Source organism: Mugil cephalus, chromosome 1 (assembly GCF_022458985.1).
Source record: "Mugil cephalus isolate CIBA_MC_2020 chromosome 1, CIBA_Mcephalus_1.1, whole genome shotgun sequence".
Classification (NCBI taxonomy): domain Eukaryota; kingdom Metazoa; phylum Chordata; class Actinopteri; order Mugiliformes; family Mugilidae; genus Mugil; species Mugil cephalus.
Window position 1 is genome coordinate 29,186,936 of NC_061770.1, and position 14,418 is coordinate 29,201,353.

Below are 14,418 nucleotides of genomic sequence, written 5' to 3' on the forward strand. Positions count from 1 at the left end.
CTTCAAGGGAGCGATCATGTCCAGTGTTTATAGACACATTGAATGAAAACTCAATGCCAGCTCCTCAGTATTCAAGCACATGGAGGCTTTAGAGTTATCCTCTAGCTCACAGAGACCAATAAAAGTTGTGGAGAACAGAGCTGGAGTAGAAGAGTTAAACATATGACAACGTTGGGGAGGAGCACACAGTTTAACCGGACACTGAATGGGGATGTCAAATAAAATCGGCATGTGATCCGAGAAAACAGCGTCACAAATGTCCAAATTGAAACACACAGATTGTGCGAGAGTACTAAGTCAAGTGTGTTCCCAACTTCATGGGTAGGACCACACACAGACTGCACTAAGTTAAAAGAGTCAATGACATTTAAAAAGTTCCTGGAGATCGACTCATCTGGGCAGCAAGTGTGAATATTAATAATAAGGACATGAACGTATTTAGGCAGGATTTCAGCCAGGAATTCAGAAAACTCACTGATAAAGTTCTTATTATACTTGGGTGGTCGATAAATGACAGCACACAAGACAACATGAAAGCGGCCCAGTTCAAATAAGCGAAGTTCGAAGCTTGTGAATGAGGACTGCAGGCAGATGTGTCGGCATAAAAGGCCACTTTTAAAAAAAACTACTATTCCTCCTCCTTTCCGACCCGACAACCGCAGCAATCCGGTGGTGAGAGTTCAACAAGAGAGATGGAATCACAAGAATTCAGCCATGTCTCCGTTACACAGAGAAAATCAAGTCCACGGGACATAAACAAATCCTTCAGAATAAAAGTTTTATTTGCCAGCGATCTTGCGTTGACAAGGCCGAACCTGGCACGGACAGGCACATCCGAGGCATCAGCTGTTGGTGGGGCTCGACACAAGGTCCGTAGGTGACGGGAATTCCCTCCACGACAGCGGGGACGAGGAGCTCAAGGGGCCACGGGGGCGGAATTCCTCATCCGAACTGACGACCTGTACCAGTCAGGAGCCGACCGGGTCCAGCTATCGCGGGTGGAAAAAGAGACCAGGTACCGCTCCATTTCTCCTCCGGGAGGCCACGGGAATTCGTGCCGAAAGAGCCTTAAGTTTTACAAGCTGGCCACTGCGTTTATCCTGGCGGCGTCGGCGTTTACGTGGAGGGAGTGGAGCGAGGGTGCGCCACTGGTGAGTAGGTATCCCGCCCTAAGTGAGGCGGCTGAAACGTTGTATGACCATCGTAGTCGACTTTCACCAAATCCTTGTCAGAGGGGCAAAGATCCAGCAGTGTTTGGCGGTCGTACATAAGCAGTGAGCTGACAGTAGAGATAAAAATCGACACAAATAGCACAAACACAAACAGAGTTTCCAGCGAGAGACGGCAGGCCACACACACCGGCGCCATCGTCAATCCACCGGAAGTTCAATCCAATTGAGGAAAAACAGGTTGAAGCAAATTTCTCATCTGTTAAAAAGTAGAAGAGGCATATTATTTTTGTTCAGGAGGGAGATAAGGCCAGACCAGTGAGACTCAGGCGTAGTTCAGGGCAGCTAAAGGTAGGCAGCGGCTGGGAGTTGAGGGCCGGCATAAATGAACAGCTGATCGCCCCAGCGCAGATAGTGAGTACCCGACTGAGACCGGACCTACTGTTGTGGTTGGAAGCAGAGAAAGTAGTGTATTTTATTGAACTTACTGTCCCGTGTGAAGACAGAGTTGAGGAGGCTAATGAGAGCAAGGGAGCTAGATATGCAGAGATGGCAGCAGAAGCTGAGCAGCGAGGCTGGAGCACCCGTGTGCTATCGGTGGAGGTGGTTTGCCATAGATCCTTGACAACATCAACCATTGCACTCCTGTGTGAGCTGGAGTGAATGGCTGAGGAAGAAACATTTTATTAGTTAGCAGCAGTGCTAAGCTAATCTCTCAGTTGAAATTCACATGGTTGCGTGGTGGCTGCATGGAGGGGGGTGACTCCAGGACGCTGGAGCTCACTGTTAATCCTTATTGAGGTGTCATGGGCCTAACTTAACAAAACATTGATGAAGGGAGGGGCCCAGTTGAGAACCTCAATGATGTGCTGTATACTGTCTGCTGCTGTCGGCTAGGCTAGTTAGCTGGTGTCTTGGTTGCTGGTCGTTTTATTTTATTTTCCTCTTATTTTTGCAGTGTTGTAGTTTCATGTCCCGTCACTATATGTGTGTGTGTGTGTGTGCACACACACACACACACACACACACACACACACACACACACACGTGAGTGGGGGTTTTCCAAAGCTGGAGAACTTGCATCAAAAAAAATTTAATTTGAATGCCAAGACATTGGAAAATTTATAAAAAAGACGGGTACTTAGGCAACATTACATCACAACACTTTCCCTTTGATTTTCACATATTATGGCACACGTTCACATCATTTATTGACTGTTAAAAAATATCACTGAATCAGTTTGTCAGTTGAGTCTCTCAACAAGGTTTCCTGCAACAGGTGTCAGTGTTGAGCAACACAGTGACGTTGGGTAAAGTGCTGCAACACTTCACAAGGCCTCATCTACCCATCACTGGTTCATACTATGGACAAAACTAGTAAATACAATATTATTATTTAAGTTAGTGTGTTTTATATTGTACATTTTATTATTTATATTCTTTATTATTTATAGAAAGTCTCTGATCCAAAGAATCAGGCCCACATCAACATTTAGGTCAACCAGCCTTTTCAGAAGGATATTCACCTTCATAGAATTAAAAGCTGCACTGAAGTCTACAAACAAAACCCTGGCATATCCTTCAGGAAGTGTAAGCTGCTTTGAGACTGAATCTAACAAAGCCAGGAAAACATCATCCTCTGTAGCTTTTGATATTTACTGCATATCAGCAGGCTGCTGTGGAGCTGCTCCACCTCCATCACGTCCTGTCACTCACTACATTTACAGGCACATGAAAAAAATAAATTACTGCCTTAATCCGACTTTAACTGGACAATGTAAGTGCATGTTAACACTTTACTCCAACTACTATCAGAGTTCTCCTTATCTGATTAAGACACCCAGATAATGAGATTACTCCCACATGTATACGCCTTAATCCGAGTTTAACTGGATCATATATGTGCACATGTGCCACAATCACTGTGCTGGTGTATGACCCTGGAACAAAAACATCCAAGAAAGTCAGCTGCAGAAGAAGAAGGTAAACAGAGCCAAAAGAAAACCACCTGAGGGATAGCGCCATCTATCTGCACCATGAGTAGTGTACACATTAAAAGGAGGAACTATTATCTATCTGACTGTTATTTGAAATGAACGAGTCCAGTAATAGGTCAAGAAAGGAGCCGTATTAACACCCTGAAGAGATATATATCGCCACCTAGTGTGGAGGAGGAGGAGGACATGTTCCCGTCAGTTATTCCATGTAAACTGGGACAAGGACACATTCAGAAAGTCAAACTTTGAGCATAGCTCCATTAAACTGTGCATGTAAACACACTGACTCAGTATGTGTCAGCAGGTTGTTGGTTCCAACCTCAGGTCCTGCAGATGTAACGTCTCTGTCCCCTCAGAAGGCTGCTACTGTCTCTAATGGACGTCATGTTGGTGGAATTATGAGGCTAGTGGACATGACACTGAAGTTTCAAATGGCTTGTAATGACTTAAGATTTACTGATCAGGAGAAATTGTAACAGCTGTTCATGCATTCAGAGCTAGAACCATTCTGATGAGCCACTCACACCAAGAGAAACAGGGTTAGGGCTGAAATGAGGTGGGAATTATCACCATGTGTGGAGGCAGTCAGTGTCTCCCACTAACCTTGGATACTCTGTTTGATCTACGGAAGGAACACAAACAAGACCAGGTCAGACAACAGTAAGTTGTTGCTTCACATCTCCCTCTGCTGGTCACATGGAGACACTGCAGGGATGGTGTCAGGTCAGACTGTTCTACACATTAGTTCATTGAAAACACTCAGTGAGGCCTCATTGTTCACAGACACTGAAGCAGTAAAGTGACCTTAGAGAAAAGATCAAGAGAATGTCTGAGTTCAGCTGTAATCATGTTCAAACTATGCTCATACACACATTTGATACATTATTACATCATGGACTTTTCATGTTTAGCTCCTTTTATTCCTTCATTAGTTTTAGAGTTTTATAGGAGACATAAAGACTCTGTGGTGTTTGGACAGTTTCATCTCTTGTATTTTTACGTAGATTTACTTCAAGTTATTTATCTGTGACTGAGTTGGAACCAATAAGAGGAAGAAGCCAGTTGTAGGAAGAGGGCAGGCTTTACTTGGTGTCACTGAGAAAAGATGAAAAAAGGTCAGACGAGTGAGAAGGACAATGAAGGAAACGTCTCTACATCGTCTGCTCTGTAAGTCCAAAATCTTTGACTGTTGATAAGTGATGAAGGAGACATGGAGACTAGTCAGGATCAAGTCAGCATGAGGACCAGCTGCAGGTCTAAAGAGGAACTGGAATCATTTAAAGAGGAAACTGGTCAGAAAGGAACAGGTCAGCTTCAGTCAGTGATTCTATCAGTGGAACTGTGAAGTGAACACACACCCGTCTTTATGCTCTGAGCTACAAGTCGTGTGTTTGTTGAATATTGACACTGTTCATAGTCAGGATAACCACGAGGAAGCTTCAGCTTCTGCTTTTAGATTCAAACTACAGCATTAAAGTGGAAGAACCAACATGAGAACAGAGTCAGTTAACTGTGAACTGATCATTATTCTATAGCACTGACCATAGAACAGCACTGCTGCTGTTTGCATGACTCTTCATCTGGACCTTAACGTACTGGACTGTAGTGATGCAGTCATTAATACGTTACACTGTCTTCTCTGTCTTTGTTGAACTGGAAATAGAAATGTGTCAGTTCTGTGATGTTGTGTCTTGGTAGATGTTACGACCTCTCTTTGGCTGTCTTTCCTGACAGCCTGGTGGATGAAGCTGTCCCTCAGTCTGCTGGTCCTGATCCTGGTCCTGGTCCTGGTCCTGGTCCTGGTCTTGGTCCTGGTCTTGGTCCTGGCTCCCAAACTCCACAGTCTCCTCCCTGAAGGCAGCAGACTCAGGAAGCTGTGTGACGGGTGGGGGTCATCACCCGCAATGCAGAGGGCCTTGTGCATGAGCTGGGTGTTGTAAATGTCCTGGAGGGAGGGGGGAGGGACACCGACTGTCCTCTCAGCTGCTCTCACTGTGCTCTGGAGGGTCTTAGACCAGGATGTGGTGCAGGCTCCGTACAAAACAGTGATGCAGCTGGTCAGGATGCTCTCTCAGTTTGAGGAGGAAGTAGAGGAGCTGTGGAGCTTCTTGGCCAGTGATGCTGTGTTGGTGTCCCAGGAGACGTCCTCTGTGACGTGGACACCCAGGAACTTGGTGCTGCTCACCGTCTCCACAGCAACACTGTTGATGGACAGAGGAGCATGCTGGGTGTGGCTCTCCTGAAGTCCTCAACAGTCTCTATTGTCTTGTCTACATTCAGGGAAAGATTGTTGACTGAAGCCTCTAACCCTGATCCCTTGATGGTTATAATTGTACATTTGAATTCATACCTGTTTTAAATTATCTCCATAAAAAGATGAAAACCGACACTTTGCTGGTGTCTCAAATGTCTCTTGATACAATTATTCATATTTAACTCACACAGCAGCAACTTCCTCCTTCACAGAACTGTAGTCTGATCAGATGCTGTGATAGTGGCACTTCTCAGAATAGTGTTGTTTTCTTTGGCTGCTCTGGGTGTGTACATTGTGTGAGTTTTGTGCCTTTTTGTGAGATGTGTCTGTTTGTACAAATAGCAGCAAACTGTTTGTGGTCGTCCACTTCTCTGTTTCACAAACGTTTCCACCAGAGGTGTTAAGAAGAGAAAAAAAGAAACCTTTAGAGCCTTCAGTTCATCTCCTCCTAATTGTACATAAAATAATTAAATGTTTGCCACAGCTGCAGTTTCACCTGCTGCTATAAATATCAAAGCTTAATTTGTAGTCACCAATCAGCCTAACGAGTCTTTGGAGGTCACATCAGTGAGCAGGTAGAAATACTTTCACCTGTGTAGCACATTGCAAGACTATAAACCAATACTGTTCTCAGTTGTAGTGCCTTCAGTTCTGTGGAGAGAGAACATTTAGAAGGAAAAAGTTAAAAAAAAAAAAAGTTAAAATGTAAAAAACAAAATAGATAATTAAATAAATAAATAGGAGCCGTAAGATGCTTGGTCAGGAGAATCTTCGCCCCCCCAGATACACCTCTGACCCCCTCTAATAATCAAGACTGTGAAACCTGTGATTTAACAACAATGATTGATTTACCTTAAACGATGTGTGTCTGTGTTCAGCAGTTCCACCAGAGCCAGAGGTCGTCTTCTCTTCACTGAAGTAGTCCACCCGTCCACCCACTGATGTCCAGCTGCTGGACTCTGACTGGTCCCCTCAGTCCCTCAGACCAAAGCAGGCCTGTTGAAAAAGAGTTTTATGTGTTTCAGGTCTTTCTATAATTTGTCTCTTAATCGTAGTGTGACAGTCATATGACTCTGGTCCTACTGATATTAAGCTTCAAAGGAACATAATTGTCATCAAGTGAGGCAGATACACTATACAGCCAAAAGTACTCTCTCTCCATCCTAATCAGTGAATCCAGGGGTTCCAGTCAATTGCATGTCCACAGGTGTGGACATGGAAGCCTCTAAGCTGCAGACTGCTTCTACAAACAGTGAAAGAATGGGGGGGCTCTCAGGAGCTCAGTGGGTTCCAGCGTGGTACTGTGATAGGACGCCATCTGAGTAACAGTCCAGTCCCTACTAATATAACACAGTGAACTGTCAGTGGTTTTAGAGCAAAGTGGAAGCCTGACCAATCAGTAGTAAGCAGCGTTCTACGTCACATTTTAAGCCACAATTCACCTACTTCGGACCAACCACAGAGGAGGCACTAGAAAGTACCCAGAAAAGTATCCCTTTGGCCTCGTTCCTCCCACCTTCTAGCAAAGGAAATAGAGATTTAAAGGGGGCGCTGTGGGGCGGTGTGGAGGTAGGCCGTCTACAGAAATACGGCTTTAGTTCCAGTGAAAGGAACTCTGAATGCTTCTGCACACCAAGAGATTCTGGACAATTCCATGCTCCCAACTTTGTGGGGCCAGTTTTGGAATGTCCCCCCTTCCAGAGCACAAAGCCTGGATGAGGAAGAAGTGGACTGGCCTGCACAGAGTCCTGACCTCAAACCCACAGACCACCTTTGGGATGAATTGGATGAATACTTGGAGCTGTTAAAGCTGAAGAGGCTGGAGTCGTCATATTAAACCCTAGGGATTAAGAATGGGATGTCATTGAAGTTTGCAGGTGAGAGAATACTTTTGACAGTATGGTGTAGATAAGACTTCTCACTGTCAGTGAGCCTGTGTTTGAATCTCCTACTAATCATTTACTCATTTATTTTGAAAGGTTACTAAACGTTTAAAAATGGAATTGAGTTCATTCCTAATAATTCTGGTGATCCTGAGTATTACAGCTGAGTGCTGTGTGTAAAGTAAATCCGACATTGACTGCAGCTCCTTCAGTCTGTTACTGGGTATTTGAGGGCTGAAAGATTTGATCTCCAATCAGCTCTTTCTGAGCAAACATCAGTACCACATGTATTTATTTGAATGGTTTCCTTCATAGAGATCATGAGAACTCAGAGCCGCCACAAGGACGGTTTAATTTGACTAATATTTGTTATGAATTAATTTCCAAAGATGGGGAAGGTGTGCTGACTAAAGGTTTCTTTCCAGTTGTTCTGTGCTGGCTAACATTCTGGAGACTTGTTCTTTGATCTATGGATCATGTCCTGTTGAAGCAGCAGATTGGCTTTTTGAAAAATGCGCCTGAAAGAGTGGCTGCATGTCAGCAGTAGCACCGTGAAGAATAACATTTTTAGGTCATTCTGAGTGCTTTTTCTTGTTTTTCTCATTCTACTTGTTTTTTTCTGTGCCTTGAACCAGTCAAATAGTTTTTGCTCGTTTGGTCAAATTGACGTTTTTGTCTTTTTGTTCTGTTTTTGTTTTGTTTTCTCTGGACTTTTGTTTTTGGCTGTTTCGTTGGTTGTGGAGTTCGGTGGAGCGGCCGTTGTGTCTCTTGGTGTGTTCCTGCGATCAGCTGCCGGCGCTGTCTGTGTCCCCAGAGCTAGGCCTGAGAGTCCTGCTGAACTTCAGGAGAGGTGCTGGGGATGCTGGACTGGAGTCGGTGGTGGAGGAGCAGAGAAGGAAGTTTGGGTCAGTGGTGCCGTCTGTATTCACGGGGAACGTGAGGTCTTTGGCAGTGAATAGATGCGCTTGATGGGACCCAGAGGGAGTGTGTCATGTAGAGAGCCTTGGAGACCTGGTCAGCATTAACTTGAGCATTAACTTCACTAGGCGTCTTACTCTGTCATTGCAAAGACAAACTGAACCAGTGTTTATTTTAATTTTCTTTGCACTTTTTGTGTGGAGACTGAATTATTACTTTTTCTGTCAGTGAGGCTGTACTTTATTTAATTTGCAGTTGACGTTATGTCTTAGAATTTATTAGATTCAAGCTAATGTCGTCATAGAAGGCCTCATCATCATTATAAGATATTTTAAAATCATTTTCACACAGATGGCAGTTATACAGTCTTTATCATGGTTCTGTGTCCTTGTCCTTTATTTGTGAATATGCTGAGTTTCCTGTTTTATGTTGTTCAAGTTTCCTGTCTTATTCTGTTAAGTTTCCCGACTTCCTGTCTGTTGTATTTCCTCATTGCTCATTGGTTTGTCCCCATGTGATGGCCCTGGTTTGTCTCACCTGTGTCTTGTCATCTCTCAGCCCTCATGTGTATTTAGAAGTCTGCCTTCCCTTTGTTCCCTGTTGCGTCGTTGTCTTCCTCCCATGTGTCGTTTCCTGACCATGTTTCTGTCGTGTTTTCCCGAGCCATGTATCTTGAGTTTAGTTTTTGTCGTTGGATTTCGCTGCCTCTCTGCAGCTCTTTCTGTTTGATTTTTGTTTATTATTAAAAGAATAACTGTTTTCTGCAATACCCTGCCTCATGGTTTGTCATCTTTTTGATGAGGCAGCAGAAAGAAGGCAAGTGGTGTCATATTACACAGAACTTATGCTTGAGTAGAAGCCCTGGCTCACACCAGAGTTTCAGCCCCTTTTTGAGGGAACTCGTCTGGGCATAAGGGCCCCGACAGGGAGGCATGGCCCTTACGGTCTCCACGGAGGCAGACCTGGTGGCAGGCAGCTCCAGACGGGCCGGTCTACCCACCCCCAGGACCGCACCAGTCCTGGGGCTCTGCTCCTGTCTCAAGGGTGATCACCACTATGGTACCTGTCTCCGACGTGAGGTTGACCACCGCACAGGCTTCTGCCTCCACCCCTGCTCCTGGTCCCGCCACGAGGGTGGCTATTGCCCCTGCTCCTGCCCCCACAGTGCCCGTGCCTGCACCTCCGACTTTCACAGTGCTATCTGCCCCCACCCACGTCTCTGTTCCTGAGTGGCCTCCTGGGCCATTGAGAACATTAGAGATTCCCTGGACTAATTTTTGAGTTCTGAAACGGATACCCAATAAATAATCATAATCCACTTCATTCATATACCACCTTTCACAAAGAAAAAGTGCTTGACAATAAAATAAGTACCAAAACAAGAGCAAATTAAAATGAAATACAAATAGCATAAAAATTTGTAGTAAAACAATGAATAAAAAGAATCATTAATGTTCATTCAGGTAATGGTAAACAAACAATGAAAGGATGAAAGGACAATAAAAAATGAGGTAATAACAGTAATTCAACCAAAAACCTAAATAAAAGTGTTCTCAGCTCTTTTGTAAACACATCACAGGAATCTATGGATCTCATGGACAGTGTGAGCGTGTCCATAGCAACAGCTTGAAAAGCACAGTCACCTCTTGTCTTGTTGTGGGTCTTTGGGACTGTAAGTAGATCTTGATCAGCTGACCTGAGAGACTGAGTGGGTGGGTAGAGAAGGAGGAGGTCAGCGACATATTGAGGAGTTTGACCATGTAGGGCTCCCCTAGAAGTTAAAACCAAAATGTTAAAATCAATGTGAATTTTAATAGGAAACCAGTGTAAGGAGGATTAGATGGGGTGATATGAGATCTCTTGTTACTTCTTGTTAAAAGTAGAGCAACGACACTTTGGACTGTGTCAGGTAGTGAGGGTTTTAAGGGGAGGACCCACATGCAGGACGGAAAACAAAGATGAGGCTGTGGTTCCATATAAATGTATTTAATGAAAATAAAAGGAAACAAAAGGCGCTGCGGAAGGCAGGATAAGCCAAAGAAAAACACAAGAAAGTATAAACCTGGCATGGTACAAAAAAACCCACAGAGACAGGATGAAAAAAACAACATGACAGAACAAAGGGAAGGCAGGGCTATATATACACAAGAGGGCTGATGGATGACAACACACAGGTGAAACTAATGAGGACAATCACAGCAGGAGAAACTTATGACCAATCAAGGGAAACACAAGGAGTGATCACAACAGACAGGAAACTAAGGAACTTGACAAAATAAAACAGGAAACTCAAAACATGATCACAAATAAAAGACACAGACTCAGAATCACAGAGGATTCATTTAAACAGGTAAAAAGAACGTTACAATAATCCAAATGAGGAGAAATAAAAGCACGTACAATCATCTCCATCTCAGTTTTGGTTACCACAGATCTCAATTTTTCCATATTCCTCCAATGGAAACAGCATCAGCTCAAGAGCTGGCTGACATGTTTGTCCATAAGGACAGGGAGTGGTCAAAGATGACAAGTTTCTGACATAGTGTTTAGAGTAGGGACTTAGAGAGCCCCCTACCTGCTCATCTCATCTCATCTTCTACCATGTCAAATCTAGTGCACATGCATGAATGTGCTGTCTGCCTGTTACAATCACAACTGCCCATGTCTAACTTTTTCTTATTTTTATCTGGCTTTTCTATTTGTTTTTGCTATTTTTGTGCCACAGGAAATCATTCCTGCCTGTGACCATCAACCTGTACAACTCCTCACTCTGAGTGAGCATAACTCATATTTATTCAATTCAATTCAATTCAGTTTTATTTATATAGCGCCAATAACAATACAAATCGTCTCAAGACGCTTCACAAAAACCAGCCTGCAACCTCCAGAGCAGCCTGAGGGAAAAACTCCCTTTTAACAGGAAGAAACCTTGAGCAGAACCCAGCTCATATGGAGGGACCCATCTGCCGAAGGCCAGCCGGTTAGAAACAGAGAAGATAAAGAGAAAAGAAGAGCAGGAGAAACAAGATAAACAAACTTCTGTCATAGATACATACATCAAGCGGAAGGAAACATGTAGGATCTAGTAATATAACACATAGCTGATGATCTGTGACAGTTTGTGAGTATAACAGGAATTATGGGCAGGTTGGTGAATTGTTCATCTAGGTAGGAGTGGACACCTGGAGGAGGACATGAAGACTGGGACAGATGTAGTTTATGGAGCTCCACAGGTCTGATACACAGACTCCAGACCATGAAGACTGGGCTGGTTGATGAGGCCACGGCAGCAGATGTAGCTTAGAACTCCACAGGTCAGATATTCAGCACTCCAGACCAGAGACCCTCACAAAATGATGGAGGGGGAGGGGAGCGGAGGGGAGAGAGTAAGACACAGTGGTTAGTAAATTATAAGAGATAGAAAATAAAATGATAAGATATTAGAGGACAGGAGACAGAGAAGAAAGAGGAGAGGACATGTCCTCAGTGCATCGTCCCCCTGCAGCCTAGGCCTATAGCAGCATAACTAAGGGATGGTTAAGTCCAGCTCTAACTATAAGCTTTTTCAAAAAGGAAAGTCTTAGTCCTGACCTTAAACGTAGAGACTGTGTCTGCCTCCCGAACCCAAACTGGGAGCTGGTTCCATAGGAGAGGAGCCTGATAGCTGAAGGCTCTACCTCCCATTCTACTTTTAGAAACTCTAGGAACCACAAGTAGACCTGCACTTGACAGTATGGTACTATGAGGTCTTTCAAATATGATGGAGCTAGGCCTTTCAGGGGCTTGTATATAAGGAGGAGGATTTTAAATTCAATTCTAGATTTTAAAGGGAGCCAATGAAGAGAAGCTAATACTGGAGTAATATGATCTCTCTTGCTAATTCCTGTCAGTGCTCTTGCTGCAGCGTTTTGAATCAATTGGAGGCTTTTTAAAGAGCTACTTGGACAGCCAGACAGTAACGAGTTACAATAATCCAGCCTGGAAGACACAAATGCATGAACTAGTTTTTCCGCATCACTCTGAGAAAGGATGCTCCTAATTTTGATGATATTACGAAGGTGGAAGAAAGCAGTCCTGGTCACCTGCTTTATGTGAGAATTAAAGGACATATCCTGGTCAAATATAACACCAAGGTTTTTCACAGTAGCACTGGAGGCCAAGGTAACGCCATCCAACAAAAGCAGGTGTTTAGATAATGAATCTCTGACATGTTTAGAGCCAAATACGATAACTTCAGTTTTGTCTGAGTTTAAAAGTAGTTATAACCATATTTATACTGATAATGTACAATAACTCAGTTCACTTTATTTTCATATATTTGTATATTTCCTTATATATTATTTGACTCCTGACTCATCGTGTGCAGTAATTTCTGTGTTAATAATTTACCCCATATATATAATACCCCATATAGAATGTTATTATAGAGCAACAACTCAGAACACAGTTCACTTATGCTTGTACATGTTGTTATACATATTTTTTTTTATATTTTTACATTGATGTGTGTATTTTTACTGTACTTGTCTTATACTACTATAATAGCCTACATTGCTCTTTGTTTTGAACACTGGTACACTTTGAGTAGGAGATGCTGTAATGAAAAGTAAATTCCCCCTGGGATCAATAAAGTAATTGATTATGTTGTAGCACACATTCACATTATTAATTGACTGTATATTCAAAAAAAAAAAAAAAAAAAAAAAAAAATCCAACATAAGAGGATCCAACATGGCAGCAGAAACTGAGCAGTTAGTTGCCGTAGATTCGTGGCAAGATCCACCATTGTTCTCCTGTGTAAGTTGGGCATTCAAAGAACAGAGGGTTGTACTAAACACACTGTCCATGGCAGCAGAGCGAGCAAGTGAGTAGCTGAGGAGGAAACCTCCTCACATGCTAAATGTAAGGCTAGCTGAGTAGTTTTAGTATTTAGCAGTAGGGCTAATCTAATCTCTCAGTTGAAAGTTACATGGTTGCATGGTAGCTGCTTTGAGGGGGGTGATTACGGGACGCTGAAGCTCACTGTTCATCTTGAGGTGTTGTGGGTCTAGCTTAATGAAACATCAGTAAAGGGAGATGCACTTTACTACTATATATTTATATATCTCAAGGATAATTTAAAGATATAAAATATACAATATGTTGGATTTTATACATCACTGCAGTAAACTGAATGACCTTGAACTGTACTAGGTCATTGAATCAGTTTGTCAATTGATTCTCAACTCGGTTTCCTGCAACGATGTTTAAGATCCAGCAGGTGTCAGTATTGAGCTACACAGTGACACAGTATCAATACACTTTTGGTGAAGTGCTTCAACACTTCACAAGGCCTCATTTATCCATCACTGGCATATACTATGGACAAACCTAGTATATACAATAATGTTATTTAAGTTATTGTATTTTATATTTTATTAATTTATATGTTAATCTAAGTTTAAATTATCTTTGATGTTTTTTTTTTTTTTTTTAAATATACACTCACACGTTGTACTTGTCTTGGAGGCAAATTTTACAAATTTTCAAAAGTTTTTCCAGTGTCTTGGCATTGAGGTGATTATGTTTTTGTTTAGTTTTTTTTTGTTTTTTGATGCAAGTTCTTCCCACTGACCTGATACTGATGAGGCTTGTGTAAATAAAAATTGTAGGGACAGCTGGAAGAGGTTTGGGTGGGTGTGTGCTTCTGGTTGCCTGAATATTTTAAAGGATTCTGGGAATATTACTCTCTGCCAGGTATCTCTGGACCTCAATAATTGAATTGACTGCGGTGTTGGTTATCTAATAAAATCTAAAATATATATATATATGTAGTGTCTAAGCTTAATATTAATAAGAATTTTGAAATGTCGAAATATTTGCTGTTGTTTACACTCTGGACTATAACACTATAAGCTAATGCTGTTAAGCACGTTTTGCCCCTGCTAAGGTTATGTTGGAAACTGTACAGTTTTCTCCACTGTTTACATTACATTACTGTTGCTCTATTGTGCTAAGTAGTGGTTCATAAATAAGTAAGGAATATTACTGGTGAACTGTAAATCATATAGCAGTTTATTTGAATGTTTACTCTGATTTACCTGTTGAATAATATTCAGAGAATATTTCTAATACATTTTATTATTTTCTTCATATTTTCAGACCACACACTAAATACACACGTTGTAAAGCAACCAGCAATCCTTCATTGAGTCTCG